The 17,500-nt window shown below is 45.8% G+C and overlaps 1 pseudogene across 1 annotated transcript in view; it reads right to left on the bottom strand.

The window, feature by feature from the left end:
- LOC311115730 (ceramide kinase-like protein) overlaps positions 1–15,236 on the bottom strand; it is a 31,827-nt pseudogene extending 16,591 nt beyond the window's left edge. Inside the window, exons 1-2 of the transcript in view lie at positions 15,173–15,236; positions 10,848–10,990 (exon numbers count right to left, since the gene is read on the bottom strand). The product of the transcript in view is annotated as a ceramide kinase-like protein (transcript). The remainder of the gene's footprint in view (positions 1–10,847; positions 10,991–15,172) is intronic.
- Positions 15,237–17,500: the final 2,264 nt, after the last annotated feature.

Genomic DNA, 17,500 nt, shown 5'->3' with positions numbered 1-17,500 from the left:
GCAGCTGTAATTGCTGCAAAAGGTGGCTCTAAAAAGTATTGACTTTGGGGGGGGGGGGGGGGGGGGTGAATAGTTATGCACGCTCAAGTTTTCTGTTTTTTTGTCTTATTTCTTGTTTGTTTCACAAAAAAATATATTTTGCATCTTCAAAGTGGTAGGCATGTTGTGTAAATCAAATGATACAAACCCCCCAAAAATCAATTTTAATTCCAGGTTGTAAGGCAACAAAATAGGAAAAATGCCAAGGGGGATGAATACTTTCGCAAGCCACTGTACACATAACAAACGGTTATTTTTATATATATATATATGTTTTATTGTCACATACACCCAATAGGTGCAGTTTATAATAGGCTAGTATGTAACCCTTATTTTGAAGTTACATAAATGTATTTGTAATCCTCTTAGTAAAAAACTAACATTTTTTTTTTTATATATACAGTACCAGTCAAATGTTTGTACACACCTACTCATTCAAGGGTTTTTCTTTATTTTTACTATTTTCTACATTGTAGAATAATAATGAAGACATCAAAACTATGAAATGACACATATGGAATCATGTAGTAACCAAAAAAGTGTTATACAAATCAAAATATATTTTAGATTCTAGATTCTTCAAAGTAGCCATCCTTTGCCTTGATGACAGCTTTGCATACTCTAGGCATTCTCTCAACCAGCTTCATGAGGAATGCTTTTCCAACAGTCTTGAAGGAGTTCCCACATATGCTGAGCACTTGTTGGCTGCTTTTCCTTCACTATGCGGTCCAACTCATCCCAAAACATCTCAATTCGGTTGAGGTGAGAGGATTGTGGAGGCCAGGTCATCTGATACAGCACTCCATCACTCTCCTTGGTTAAATAGCACTTAAACAGCCTGGACGTGTGTTTTGGGTCATTGTCCTGTTGAAAAACAAATGATAGTCCCACTAAGCGCAAACCAGATGGGATGGCGTATCACTGCAGATTGCTGTGGTAGCAATGCTGGTGTGACTTGAATTCTAAATAAATCACAGACAGTGTCACCAGAAAAGCACCACCACACCATCACACCTCCTCCTCCATGCTTCACGGTGGGAACCACGCATGCGGAGATCATCTGTTCATCTACTCTGCGTCTCACATTGACACGGCGGTTGGAAACAAAAATCTTAAATTTGGACTCATCAGACCAAAGGACAGATTTCCACCGGTCTAATGTCCATTGCTGGTGTTTCTAGGCCCAAGCACGTCTCTTCTTATTATTGGTGTCCTTTAGTAGTGGTTTCTTTGCAGCAATTCAACCATGAAGGCCTGATTCACACAGTCTCCTCTGATCAGTTGATGCTGACATGTGTCTGATACTTGAACTCTGTGAAGCATTTATTTGGGCTGCAATTTCTGAGGTGCAGTTATTCTAATGAACTTATCCTCTGCAGTAGAGGTAACTATGGGTCTTCCTTTCCTGTGGCGGTCCTCATGAGAGCCAGTTTCATCATAGCACTTTATGGTTTTTGCGACTGCACTTGAAGAAACTTTCAAATTTCTTTCAATTTTCCGGATTGACCTTCATGTCTTAAAGTAATGATGGACTGTCGTTTCTCTTTGCTTATTTGAGCTGTTCTTGCCATAATATGGACTTGGTCTTTTACCAAATAGGGCTATCTTCTGTATACCACCCCTACCTTGTCACAACACAACTGATTGGCTCAAACGCATTAAGAAGGAAAGAAATTCCACAAATTAACTTTTAACAAGGCACACCTGTTAATTGAAATTGCATTCCAGGTGACTACCTAATGAAGCTGGTTGATTGAATGCCAAGAGTGTGCAAAGCTGTCATCAAAGCAAAGGATGGCTACTTTGAAGAATCTCAAACATAAAATATATTTTGATTTGTTTAACACTTTTTTGGTTACTACATGATTCCATATGTGTTATTTCATAGTTTTGATATCTTCACTATTATTCAATAATGTAGAAAATAGTACAAATAAATAAAAACCCTGGAAAAGTAGGTGTGTCCAAACTTTTGACTGAGACTGTATATACCATATAGGTGCAGTGAAATGAGTTGTTTTACAGCAGCCTACTCCAATTGGCGGCCCGTAGGACAAATTTTATTTGGCCCCTGAGTTTTTGTGCAAAAAAAAAATACAATTGTTGTTGTTTTTATAATTGCTATATTGTTGGATATAAAATACTGTAAAAACACCAGCAAATCAGCTCCAAGTGATTTTAATTTTGGAAATCTGTTCCAAAGTATTCCCACGCATAATAGCGAGATATATGTGATTGTATACAAATGTAAGCAAGGTTTGAAATGATTATGTTTTAGTCAAATATTATATCTGTTAGGGCTTCTTGCGTTCAATTTGCAGTCTACAAATTTTTTGTAATTATGTTCCGGCCCCCTGACCATCCACTCAAGAAAAAATCATCCCGCGGCTGAATCTAGTTGATGATCAGCCATAGTAGTACAGCGCTCCTGGAGCAAATTAGGGTTAAGCGCATTGCTCAAGGACACATCTACAGATTTTTCACCTTGCCGGCTGAGGTATTCGAACCAGCGAGACTGCCGCCCTTAGCTCAATTTCAAAATCTCAGTAGACAAACAAATTCATTAAATGAAACAACTGTACGATAGATAATAAATATGGATATTGTTGAGAATATGAATATAATGGTTTACTTTGACAGTATTTTCTAAGTTCAAATGGTGTAATTTTGATAAACTGTGGAGTTCATTTATTATTTCCTTCAACAAAGGAGACATGATAGCATCCCTCCTTCAGTCTCAGGAGTGACATAGTCATAGTACAGCGGTGCTTATCTCTCCTCTCTCTCCTGTTTGTGACAAGACACTGTTCACAAATACTCCCGTGGGAACACCCACTAATGAAGAGAACCAGTGATCTCTGAGCGGCCAATTTGCAGCGAGTGCAGAGTGGCTGCTAACAACAGCACTCCATTTTACCACCCACTACCACAGCCTAGAATGACACGTGAAGGTCAAACTGTTGGCCCAAAAAGCCGGACTGGCCCACGGCAGCGTTGTTGATACCCTCGCTGCTGGCTGTGGTGTGTAGGGTCATTCATGATGTGTGTGTGTGTGTGTGTGTGTGTGTGTGTATGTTTGGCTATGAGGGTTTAATCCACCAATTATTGGAGTGATGAGCTCTCTTCATCCATGTTTCTCAAATGTCAAATTTCGAAGTTGTTCCAAAAGACACATTCTGAAGTGTTTAAAACTACAATATGTAACTTTTTGGGCGATCTGACCAAATTCACATAGAAATGTGAGTTATAGATCTGTCATTCTCATTGAAAGCAAGTGTAAGAAGCGGTAGATCTGTTTTATGTGCGCTATTTCTATGCTTCCCGTTCTTAAGTTTTGTTTTTGCATCTTTTACTTTCGGTTTTGTACACCAACTTCAAACAGCTGAAAGTACAATATTTTGGGTTATGGAAAATATATTTCACAGCGGTTTAGATGGTACAATGATTCTCTATACTATACTTGCTGATTTTGTCACATATAATGGCTTCAGAAAGTATTCACACCACTTGACTTTTTCCACATTTTGTGGTGTTATAGATAAAATTTAGATTTTTTTGTCCCCAGCCTACACACAATACCCCATAATGTCAACGTGGAAATATGTTTTTCAAAATGTTCCCAAATTAATAAAAAATTAAAAGCTGAAATGTCTTGAGTCAATGAGTATTCAACCGCTTTGTTATGGCAAGCCTAAACAAGTTCAGGAGTAAGAATTTACTTAACAAGTCACATAATAAGTTGCATGACTCACTCTGTGTGCAATAATAGTATTTAACATTATTTTTTTATGACTACCTCATCTCTGTACCCCCACACATAAAATTATCTGTAAGGTCCCTCAGTCGAGCAGTGAATTTTAAACACCGATTCAACCACAAAGACCAGGGAGGTTTTCCAATGCCTCGCAAAGAAGTGTAAAAAAAAAAAGCTGATATTAAATATCCCTTTGAGCATGGTGAAGTTATTAATTACACTTTGGATGGTGTATCAATACACCCAGTCACTACATGTCAAAGGCTGATGTGTATGCGGTGGTGGAGTCAGGCGCAGGACACAGAGGATAAGTAAAGACGACTCTACTAGAACACGAAATACGCACGAAAATAAACGTCTCCAACACTGGAGGGAAAAAACACCATATGCGTAAAATGGCACAATGAGTATAACACCGACACAAGGCATCCAAGACACGCGGACAATAACATACAAAGACAAAACATAAAACAGGTGAACTTATACGTGACATAATCAATACAGAATACGCAACAGGTGTACCCACTAGACATGACAAAACAAACATCGAAAACATCAAGCGGTAGTAGCTAGTACTCCGGGGACGACGAACGCCGAAGCCTGCCCAAGCAAGGAGGAGGAGCAGCCTCGGCGGCATCCGTGACAGTAACCCCCCCAGCCGTGCGCCGACCCCGGCCTCGGGGACGGCCAGGAGGACGCAGAGCAGGGCGCGTGGGTTGACTCCGGTGGAACTCCGTCAGGAGTGAGGGATCTAAAATGTCCCTCCTAGGCACCCAGCACCATTCCTCCGGACCGTACCCCTCCCACTCCACGAGATACTGCAGACCCCCCATCCGACGTCTCGAGTCCACGATGGACCGGACTGAGTACGCCGGAGCCCCCTCGATGTCCAGTGGGGGCGGAGGAGTCTCCCGTATCTCACTGTCCTGGAGTGGACCAGCTACCACCGGCCTGAGGAGAGACACATGGAATGAGGGGTTAATGTGATAATCATTAGGCAGTTGTAACCTGTAACATACCTCGTTCAATCTCCTCAGGACTTTAAATGGCCCCACAAACCGCCGACCCAGCTTCCGGCAGGGCAGGCGAAGGGGCAGGTTTCGAGTCGAGAGCCAGACTCGATCTCCAGGTGCGTACACTGGACCCTCACTGCGGTGGAGATCGGCGCTCGCCTTCTGCCTACGGATAGCCCGCTGCAGATGTACATGCACAGCGTTCCATGTCTCCTCCGAGCGCCGAAACCACTCATCCACCGCAGGAGCCTCGATCTGGCTCTGATGCCATGGTGCCAGAACCGGCTGATACCCCAACACACACTGGAAAGGGGTCAGATTCGTAGAGGAATGGCGTAGAGAGTTCTGGGCAATCTCTGCCCAGGGGATATACCCCGACCACTCCTCCTGCCGGTCCTGGCAATAAGATCTCAGAAACCTACCCACATCCTGGTTCACTCTCTCCACCTGCCCATTACTCTCAGGGTGGAAACCCGAGGTAAGGCTAACCGAGACCCCCAAGCGTTCCATGAACGCCCTCCAGACTCTAGAGGTGAATTGGGGACCCCGATCAGACACTATATCCTCGGGTACCCCGTAGTGCCGGAAGACGTGGGTAAACAAAGCCTCAGCAGTCTGTAGGGCAGTAGGGAGACCCTGCATTGGGATGAGACGACAGGCCTTAGAGAACCGATCCACAACGACCAGAATAGTGGTATTCCCCTGGGAAGGGGGAAGGTCCGTGACAAAGTCTATCGAGAGGTGAGACCACGGCCATTGTGGAACGGGTAGGGGTTGTAACTTCCCCCTGGGCAGGTGTCTAGGCGCCTTACACTGAGCGCACACCGAGCAGGAGGAGACATAAACCCTCACGTCCTTAGCCAATGTTGGCCACCAGTACTTTTCACTAAGGCAGTGCACTGTCCGGCCAATACCAGGATGTCCAGAGGAGGATGACGTATGAGCCCAATATATGAGACGATCACGAATCTCGAGCGGAACGTACTTCCGCCCCACTGGACACTCTGGAGGAGTAGGGTCGGTGCGTAACGCCCGCTCGATTTCCGCATCGACCTCCCACACCACCGGTGCCACCAGACAAGACTCCGGCAGTATGGGAGTGGGCTCAATGGACCTCTCCTCTGTGTCATATCGCCGGGACAGGGCGTCTGCCTTACCGTTCTGGGACCCTGGGATGTAAGTGAGCTTAAAAACAAACCGGGCCAGAAACATGGTCCACCTAGCCTGACGAGGGTTCAGTCTCCTAGCTGCCCGGATGTACTCCAGGTTACGATGGTCAGTCAGAATGAGAAAAGGGTGTTGAGCCCCCTCAAGCCAATGCCTCCACACCTTTAGGGCTTGAACCACGGCTAGCAGCTCCCTGTCCCCCACGTCATAATTACGTTCCGCCGGGCTGAGCTTCTTAGAGTAAAAAGCGCAGGGCCGGAGTTTAGGAGGCGTGCCTGAGCGTTGAGACAGTACAGCCCCAATACCGGCCTCTGACGCGTCCACCTTCACCTGGAACGCTAAAGCGGGGTCCGGATGTGCCAGCACTGGAGCTGAGGTGAACAGGTCCTTCAGTTTACCAAACGCCCTGTCCGCCTCAGCCGACCACTGCAAACGCACCGGTCCCCCCTTCAGCAGGGAGGTGATGGGAGCTGCTACCTGTCCAAAACCCCGGATAAACCTCCGGTAGTAATTGGCAAAACCCAAAAACCGCTGCACTTCCTTAACCGTGGTTGGAGTCTGCCAATTTCACACGGCTGAAACGCGGTCAATCTCCATCTCCACCCCTGACGCGGACAGTCGATGGCCCAGGAAGGAGATGGACTCCTGGAAAAACAGACATTTCTCTGCCTTGACATACAAGTCATGCTCCAACAGCCTACCCAACACTCGACGCACCAGGGCTACATGCTCGGCTCGTGTAGAAGAGTAAACTAGAATGTCGTCAATATACACCACTACACTCTGCCCATGCAAATCCCGGAAGATCTCGTCCACAAAGGATTGGAAGACTGAAGGAGCATTCATTAACCCGTATGGCATGACGAGATACTCATAGTGACCCGAGTTGGTACTAAATGCTGTCTTCCATTCATCTCCTTCCCTAATGCGCACCAAGTTGTAGGCGCTCCTGAGATCCAGTTTTGTGAAGAACCGCGCTCCGTGTAATGATTCCGTCATACTCGCAATCAACGGGAGAGGATAACTGTATTTAACAGTGATCTGATTGAGACTACGGTAATCAATACACGGGCGCAACCCTCCATCCTTCTTCTTCACAAAAAAGAAACTCGAGGATGCGGGAGAAGTGGAGGGCCATATGTATCCCTGTCTCAGAGACTCGGCTATGTATGTCTGCATAGCCGCCGTCTCCTCTTGAGACAGAGGATACACATGACTACACGGAAGTGCAGCACCTGCCTGGAGGTCTATCGCACAATCCCCCTGTCTATGAGGTGGCAATCGCGTTGCGTCTTGCTGAACACGAGTGCCAAATCATCATACTCAGGAGGAATGTGCAGTGCGGGCACTTGGTTCGGACTTTCCACCGTGGTCGCCCCTACGGAAACACCTAGACACCGCCCGACACACTGGTCAGACCACTCCTTGAGAGCCCTCTGTTGCCACGAAATGGTGGGGTCATGGGCGATTAACCAAGGAAGCCCCAGCACCACAGGATACGCAGGAGAGTCGATCAGATACAACTGAATGATCTCCTCATGACCCCCCTGCGTCTTCATCTTTAGTGGCGCTGTGACCTCCCTAATCAACCCAGATCCCAACGGACGGCTATCTAGGGCATGGATAGGAAAGGGCACATCTACTGGTAGGAGGGGAATCCCTAACTTAACACAAAAATTACGATCAATAAAATTCCCAGCTGCGCCTGAATCGACTAGCGCCTTATGCTGGGAATGAGATGCAATCTGGGGAAACACTACTGGTATACACAGGTGAACAACAGAGAGCTCTGGGTGAGATGGGCACCTACTCACCTGGAATGACTCCCCAGTGCGTGACCTGTTGCCTCGATCCCCTGGAGGCCCTCCCCAGCACCTAACCACAGTGTGTCCTCCACGGCCACAGTTGGTGCAGAGGACGGCCTGCCTCCGGATCTCTCTCCTCCTCTCTCTAGCGCCAGCACCCCCGAGCTCCATTGGGCTCGGCTCGGAGGTGCTGGGGGATGGAATGGACGGCCCCAACTCCGGACGTCCGCGGGTAGCCAGCAGGGTATCCAGACGGATTGACATGTCCACCAACTGATCGAAGTTTAGATTGGTGTCCCTGCAGGCCAACTCTTGTCGAACGTCCTCTCGCAGGCTGCACCGATAGTGGTCGATGAGGGCCCTCTCATTCCACCCCGCATCCGCTGCTAGAGTCCGGAAGTCCAGGGCGAACTCCTGTGCGCTCCTCTTCCCCTGTCGGAGGTGGAACAGACGCTCCCCCGCCGCTTTACCCTCTGGGGGATGATCGAAAACAGCCCTGAAGCGGCGGGAGAACTCCGCGTTGCTGATGGTGGCGGCGTCTATTCCCCTCCATTCGGCATTGGCCCACTCCAAAGCCTTGCCGGATAGACAGGAGATGAGGGCGGAAACGCTCTCGTATCCCGAGGGCGCCGGGTGTATGGTGGCCAGGTAGAGTTCCACTTGAAGTGGGAACCCCTGACACCCGGCTGCGGTGCCATCATATGCCCTTGGGAGCGAGAGCCGAATCCCACTGGACTCCTCCTTTCCCATCGGCGCAGGGTGTCCATCACGTCTTGCATGGCGGAGCCGAGTCGATGGATCATGGCGTCCTGGCTGCTGACCCGATCCTCCAGTGACTCGGGCACCACCGCTGCTCCTGCTGACTCCATGGGTTGGTATGTTATTCTGTCAAAGGCTGATGTGTATGCGGTGGTGGAGTCAGGCGCAGGACACAGAGGATAAGTAAAGACGACTTTACTAGAACACGAAATACGCACGAAAATAAACGTCTCCAACACTGGAGGGAAAAAACACCATATGCGTAAAATGACACAATGAGTATAACACCGACACAAGGCATCCAAGACACGCGGACAATAACATACAAAGACAAAACATAAAACAGGTGAACTTATACGTGACATAATCAATACAGAATACGTAACAGGTGTACCCACTAGACATGACAAAACAAACATCGAAAACATCAAGCGGTAGTAGCTAGTACTCCGGGGACGACGAACGCCGAAGCCTGCCCGAGCAAGGAGGAGGAGCAGCCTCGGCGGCATCAGTGACACTACAAAGATACAGGCATCCTTCCTAACTAAGTTGCCAGAGAGGAAGGAAGCCACTCAGGGATTTCACCATAAGGCCAATGTTGACTTTAAAACAGTTACAGAGTTGAATGGCTCTGATAGGAGAAAACTGAGGCTGGATCAACAACATTGTAGTTACTCCACAATACTAACCTAATTGACAGAGTGAAAAGAAAGAAGCCGGTACAGAATAAAAATATCTAAAACATGCATCCTGTTTGCAACAAGGCACTAAAGTAATACTGCAAAAAATGTGGCAAAGCAATTAACTTTTTGTCCTGAATACAAAGTGTTATGTTTGGGACAAATCCAATACAACACATTACTGAGTACCACTATCCATATTTTCAAGCATAGTGGTGGCTGCATGATGTTATGGGTATGCTTGTAATCGTTAAGGACTTGAAAGTAAGCACAGGCTAAATCCTAGATGAAAACCTGGTTCAGTCTGCTTTCCACCAGACACTGGGAGATGAATTCACCTTTCAGCAGGACAATAACCTAAAAACACAAGGCCAAATCTACACTGGAGTTGTATCCCAAGAAGACGGTGAATGATCCTGAGTGGCCGAGTTACAGTTTTGACTTAAATCTACTTGAAAATCTATGGTAAGACCTGACAATAGTTGTCTAGCAATGATCAACAACCAACTTGACAAAGCTTGAAGAATTCTGAAAAGAGTAATGGGCAAATGTTGCACAATCCAGGTGTGGAAAGCTCTTAGACTTACCCTGAAAGACTCACAGCTGTAATCGCTGCCAAAAGTGTTTCTACAAAGTATTGACTTAGGGGTGTGAATACTTATGTAAATTAGATATTTCTGTAATTAATTTTCAATACATTTGCAAAAATAAAAATATAAAAAACAACTTTCTATCTCTGGATTTGAACATGCAACCTTTGGAATAAGTGGCAACCTTTGGAATAAGAGGCAGATGCTTACGGGTTAAGGTTTGGGATAGGCTTAAAACTAAAATATCAAAAACAACTTTCTATCGCTGGATTCGAACATGCAACCTTTGGAATCAGATGCTTACACCATCTACCATCCCCATCCACAACACCCTAGCAAAACCGAAACCCTAGTGGCCGGTTTCCATGTCATCTCCCGACGTCCTCAGACATGGATGGATGTCGAATACTGACTTGTATCACGGGTGACCTGCCTGCTCTATAACCATCTACTACTGCATGAGGTTCACACATGAGCCACATGCATTTTCAATAGTTGATGGACAGCCAATTTTCACCATTCTAAAGTGGAATAGAATGCCGTATAATTGTGGTTCCATCTCGAATACAAGGCAATTATCTCCCAGTGCAATCAAACCAAATTGCAATTAAACCATGTTGAAAATGATACCCTTGCTTGAACGACCAGTTTGTTTTCAATGGAGGAGTAAATAACTCTCTCTATGGAAATGTCATTGACATTAGACAATATTGTGATGTTTGTCAATTACATGGTCCTGAATCAGTTTTGATTGGATAAGAAATCACTTAGCTCTATTAACACAATTTCACAATGCTCAAATTTGAGAAGCCTCTGCTATGCTTCAAGAAAACGTTTAAAACCATATGACCTCTATGGACTGATGGTGTGTAATAGTATACAAGCAAAAACCATTCAAATCAATATGGTGTTGTATTAGCGGATGTACACTTCATAAACTACATGGTCATCTCATCACCCGGAGAAAAACTGTTCTAAATATTGGGTGAGGATTGAGAACAGCTGCAGAAGAGAGAGGTCAAGCCATCCTTGCTCCTCACCTGCTGGTATTAGCCCTAGAGGAAGTGGTGCTCGGACAGGCGTAAACATGGAGTCTGTGTCCCTGCCTGACTCCATCTGGGCCCGTAGCAACAACCCATGGGCCACCTCGGCCACCGAGCCATCCCCACCGACAACCACAACCCTGGAGAAAACACACACATGCATGAGATACAGCACACGCATAAATCGGCCACGAGTCGTCGACGCCGACACACACCACCCTGAAGGATAAAGTACAACGTTACACACACACAGAGCAACACACACATACACACACACACACACAGAGCATGAAACAGTGCACTTCAATGCAGCTCAGGGTAAATGCATGAGTAAGGACTTCCTACCCTCAGCCTATGTAGCTGAGGTAAACATGACATACTGACATAGCAAGATAAATCAGTCATATTAATCACCTGACTAAACAGAGAACACATCTGTAATGCAGGTCATGGCCAGACAGACAGGCGCATACACACGCAAGAACGCACACACACACAGATACAGACACGCACGCACGCATGCACACACACACACACACACACACACACACAGGCCTACTGTCTACACTGTGCTGGTTGACCTAGACCTGTTTAGTATATAAGTCAAATCCATTTCAATTAATTGAAATGATAATTTCCATTAAATGTATTGAATAGTCAGATTATGTCATGGCTGCAGCATTTTCCAGTAATTGGTTAAAATCTGTTAGCCTGAGCCTATTAAGCTCCTATAAGCACATTACTAATAAATGTACACTGATGAAAGCTTATTACAGTTCATTTCAGAAATGCTTTTGAACAATACCTTATTCTACCGTTTCTAAAAAGATTAGTTTAGCCTCCAATCCATGGCTAGTTGTAATTAAAGGGTGATTATATTGTGTACAAATGTATTATAGTATTTTATTGGCCCCTCCCATTGGATTATTTGCCTGTTACTAAGGTTTTGATATTGAGCTGTAGTTTACATTTTACATTTACATTTTAGTCATTTAGCAGACGATCTTATCCAGAGCGACTTACAGTTAGTGAGTGCATACAGTTTTTCATACTGGTCCCCCGTGGGAATCGAACCCACAACCCTGGCGTTGCAAGCGCCATGGTCTACCAACTGAGGCCCTGGTCAAAAGTAGTGCACTTTAAAGAAAATAGTGTGCCATTTGGGTCACAACCCATGTAACAGGGACTTCGTGGAAAAACAGTGGTAAAGAATATATTGTTTTCCTTAAACACAGAGATTAATGAGTTATGATCTGTTAATGAAGACATGTGTGATTTGCGTTATATGCCTTCGCAACACTTCTCAGTCTTCTGGGGTTAATTAAGCTGGGGTTGACAAGACAAAGAGGAGATGATCTAGAATAAGACCACTGTGAAGGACCCTGTATCTAGAACACCACATCCTCTATGGGGAATATGTCTTCCACACAGAAAGTGTCTCCTTAAGCGGACTACTCTAGAAAACCTCATCCTCTATGGGGAATATGTCTTCCACACAGAAAGCTTCCCCCTTAAGTTCTCTACTCTAGAAATCTCATCCTCTATAGGGAATATACTGTACGTCTTCCACACAGAAAGCTTCCCCCTTAAGTTCGCTACTCTAGAAATCTCATCCTCTATAGGGAATATACTGTACGTCTTCCACACAGTCTGTGAAAGCTTCCTATATAGCTAGACACAATTCCTTTCTACCCAAAGTAGAACCGCTCTAAAAAACCTTTTTGAAAAGCCACCTCCATAGAGACGGACATCCAATAACTTAAAATGTTGTGTGAAATAAGCATTGTGTTCATCCTGTACAATCAGGTTGTGACTCTGATTGAAGTGCATGTTATGCTGTCTCTGACTAGTTTGAGGGATATTGCAAATAAATTAGACGTTACATGACACTTGTATTAGTAATACCACAGCTTCCCTGCTTAAAGATTATCCTGTTCAACAAACAACTGAACAAGGCTATGTTGGGTTAAGTAGTTTAGCTTGAATCTTCAGGGACTTACCCAGTGATTTTGCCATGCAAACAGAACATATGTTTGACTCTTCACGTCAACCATAAATCCAAACATAACAACCTACAGTACATAGGCTACATAGTACCGTGTAGCTCAGTTGGTAGAGCATGGCGCTTGCAACGCCAGGGTTGTGGGTTCGTTTCCCACGGGGGGCCAGTATGAAAATGTATGCACTCACTAACTGTAAGTCGCTCTGGATAAGAGCGTCTGGTAAATTACTAAAATGTAAATGTAAGTACACAATACACATTTGTTCTTATCATGTAAAAAATATTGAGATATTCATTGCGATATTGGTTGTGTATACATGTCATAATGTGTGTAATATATGTGGGCCACAGTAATGAGGTTGTGAGAGCAGGACAGAAGGATCATGAGCTCAGCTTTTCTACCAGTCACCCTTCACACCTGCTCCATCTGTCCCTCATATCAGACCTGCAGAGCATGAGCCAGACATCCCTCCATCTTTCCCCTCTCCCTCCCCTGCCTACCTCCCACCCCTACATCTTCTTCATGCCTCTACCTCCCTCCTCCTCCTTCTCCTCCTTCCCCACCCTGCCCCCTACCCCTTTCTCCCCTACCCCTCCTAAGGGTGGGGTGGTGGTGTAGACTAGTCTGAGCTGATCCGCTGAGCGACACCAATGCAGCAACCCTGATTTAACAGGAGCTACCTAAGAGGATCTAATTGTGACTGTAATGTAGACACATGGGAGCTATGGTGTGGCAGTGTGGTGTAAAAACGCACACACACACATGCACACACGCGGACAGGGAGAGAACGCATACACACGCACACACACACACCAGCAGTCTGCTGGACGGAAGGTACTTCATCACTGCTTCCAGAACAAGTAATTAAAGTGCCACCTGCCGTGCCCACACCGGAGAGGACACACACACACCCACACACTCCTTTACAGGAGACTGCCTCGGCTGGGTCGACTTGGTCCCCCGGCACACTGTTCTAATCATAGTACTTTCACTAATTTTAAAAAAACCTGGACTCTCCCTTCCTTCACTGTCTCTCTCTCTACTCTCTCTCTCTCCTCTCTCTCTCCTTTTCTCTCTCGCTCTCCTTCTCTCGCTCTCCTTCTATCTCTCTCTCGCTCTCTGTAGCTCTGCTTTTTATTACAGCTACTCTAAATGTCACCATAAGAAAATAAACAGAACAGACCATACCACAGAAATGGCATTACTTCCTCATCTGGCTTTGACTCTGTGCCATCATCCATTCCCATCCCTCCATCTCCATCCCTCCATCTCCATCCCTCCATTCCCATCCCTCCATCTCCATCCCTCCATCTCATCCCTCCATCTCCATCCCTCCATCTCCATCCCTCCATCTCCATCCCTCCATCTCCATCCCTCCATCTCCATCCCTCCATCTCCATCCCTCCATCTCCATCACTCCATCTCCATCCCCATCCCTCCATCTCCATCTCCATACCTCCATCTCATCCCTCCATTCCCATCCCTCCATCTCCATCCCTCTATCTCCATCCCTCCATCTCCATCCCCATCCCTCCATCTCCATACCTCCATCCCTCCATCTCCATCCCTCCATCTCCATCCCTCCATCTCCATCCCTCCATCTCCATCCCTCCATCTCCATCCCTCCATCTCCATCCTTCCATCTCATCCCTCCATCTCCATCCCATCCCTCCATCTCCATCTTTCCATCTCCATCCCTCCATCTCATCCCTCCATCTCCATCCCCATCCCTCCATCTCATCTCCATACCTCCATCCCTCCATCTCCATCTCCATCCCTCCATCTCATCCCTCCATCCCCATCCCTCCATCCCCATCCCTCCATCTCCATCCCTCCATTCCCATCCCTCCATTCCCATCCCTCCATCTTCATCCCTCCATCTCCATCCCTCCATTCCCATCCCTCCATCTCCATTTCTCCATCTCCATCCCTCCATCTCATTCCTCCATCTCCATCCCTCCATCTCCATCTCCATCCCTCCATCTCCATCCCTCCATCTCCATCCCTCCATCTCCATCCCTCCATCTCCATCTCTCCACCCTCATCCCCACCCTCACATCACAGCCCAGTATAATACCTCATATTAATTAGAATCTCGCCATGATGATTACTCAACTCCATATCAATGTGGTGTTTTTGTTTACCTACCTAACCCCTTAATAAAGAAAATAATAAAGTGATTGGCTTTATTAATTGCAGTCCCGTACTGGGAGCACTGGCTCAGATCAGTGTATTGGTTCGTTTTCTTTCTGTCTGATATCATTTTATGGAGAGGATTTATATGGACCATCTAACAGATTGTGTGGCACGCAAACCTACCCGTCATATCCATCCAAGTTAGATTATTTCAGAACGGATAAAGTGTGCCCTTTTCTTTCAGTGACTGTGAAGAGAGAAAGACAAGAGAAAATACATCAATGTGTTAATGAATGAAATCTTAAATCAGAGGGCTGGGCTGGCACAAAAACATGGCTTTTAGTATCTCTATCCAATGTTAGTTTGGCACATGACTGATGAACATATGGGGGTGGCTGTAAAGCACAATTTATACTTGCATGCGGTTTGCATTTTTAATCAAGAAAAGAGAAGCAGTGCAAAGAGGCTGCCTCCTGAGTGTCAATGCTTCTCTCACGTATGCAAAACAAGGTCAGTAATGCCACTACTCGTGTTCATTATTTGTTTATAACACGTGTAGTTGGTGTGGATATTTTAAATCCTTTGCAATACTGATGTTCATTATTTAGTAATAACACATGTGTAGTTGGTGTGTTTTGTCAGGCAGAAAGAGGTCAAACGTTTGGGGGGGAAGGACATCCGAGGGACACAGTGACACTAATATGATGTAAAACAGCACTGGAGCGAGTTGATACATTGACAATTTGGGATGTGGGCATATCCACAGTGGGGGTGTGGGGGAGACAGGAAGGAGAGAGGATGGCACGCCAGGGAGAGGAGAGGAGCACCCGTTTCCCCACCCAGTTCTCCAGAGACTAGGTAACTGTCACTTTGCATCGCTGTCCTTAACACACACACACAGATACAATCACACCCCCCCCCCCCCCCCCCCCCCCCCACCCCACACCTCAGCCCCCACCCGACACACACACCCACAAAGGGAGATGTCAGTGAATAGTGAATATGAGGGAACAGGGTTCCATACCGCAGATGGCATTACATGGCCTTGCCCCACTTAGCATTTCTGGGGCACCTCCTCTCCGTCGGAGCAGGTTAGTCCCAGCTGTACCCAACCATCACACACACACGCACACCCTTGCACACACACACACACAACCATCACAGGCTTCACCATGATGGATGTGACACTTGCAGATGAGGTTTTGTTGTGTGAGAATGTGTATCATTATCTATCTGCAGGACCACATGGATATTTCATTCCTGGTCTCTGTCTCTGGTACCAGTGCCTACCACTGCAGTTGTATTGTCACATGGAAATGTTAGGTGGACATATCACTGAGTGTACAAAACATCCAGGTGAAAGCTATGATCCCTTATTGATGTCACCTGTTAAATCCACTTCAATCAGTGTAGATGAAGAAGACAGGTTAAAGAAGGAGCTTAGAGCCTTGAGATAATTGAGACATGGATTGTGTATGTGTGCCATTCAGAGGGTGAATGGGCAAGGCAAAATATTTAAGTGCCTTTGAATGGGGTATGGTAGTAGGTGCCAGCTGCACAGGTTTGTGTCAAGAACTGCAACGCTGCTGTGGTTTTCATGCTCAACAGTTTCCTGTGTGTATCAAGAATGGTCCACCACCCACAGGACATCCCAGCCAACTTGACACAACTGTGGGAAGCATTGGAGTCAACATGGAATGCTTTCAATAACTTGTAGAGTCCATGCCCTGACGAATTGAGGCGGTTCTGAGGACAAAAGGGGTGGGGGGGGGGGGGGGGGGGGGGGGGGATGCAACTCAATATTAGGAAGGTGTTCTTAATATTTTTTCCACTCAGTGTACAGCAAAAACAGGGACTTGAACATATCCTGCTATCCGGAAAGATATACACTATAGCCTAAAATGATCTGCAGGAATTTTTCATTCCTGGTCCTTCCCTGGTACCAAGTACTGCAGTTGTATTGTCATATCAAGATGATGTTGATGTATGTTGTGTACATACAATAAAAACAGTCACTATGCAGAGATCCTTTTTTATCCAGAAGAAATGGGCAATATACATAAATTCACATAAGGGCATAGTTTCAATGATTAGTCATGCATTAGATATTCTATGCAACTATTATTCTAAATATTACAACTATATGCTTACAAAAAAAATATGTTTTCTCTCTGTTTCTACTGACTGTCATTATATTGTCCTAATGACATTATCATTCACTTGTTAAAGTAAATTGCGGACACATTTGTCACCATCACAATTCATTGAATTAATAACATCATCAATAACAGAAATTATAACATCATCAAACCCAGTTGGTCCCAACTGCCACTGCAGTGTATTGTAGACTCCAGAACGGCTCCCAGCTTCCAGCCAGGGCCCATGAATGAGATATTTAATTTATATTAGGTAAAGTATGTTTTAATGGCTCCTCGTCGACCACTCATCCCCTGCCCTCCCCACGGGGAGAACACATCCTCAGGAAAGAAGGGCTACGTCCCAAATGGCACC

This window comes from Coregonus lavaretus, assembly GCF_964263955.1.
Source record: "Coregonus lavaretus genome assembly, contig: HAP1_SCAFFOLD_2518, whole genome shotgun sequence".
NCBI lineage: Eukaryota > Metazoa > Chordata > Actinopteri > Salmoniformes > Salmonidae > Coregonus > Coregonus lavaretus.
This window is presented reverse-complemented; position numbering and strand designations above follow the sequence as displayed.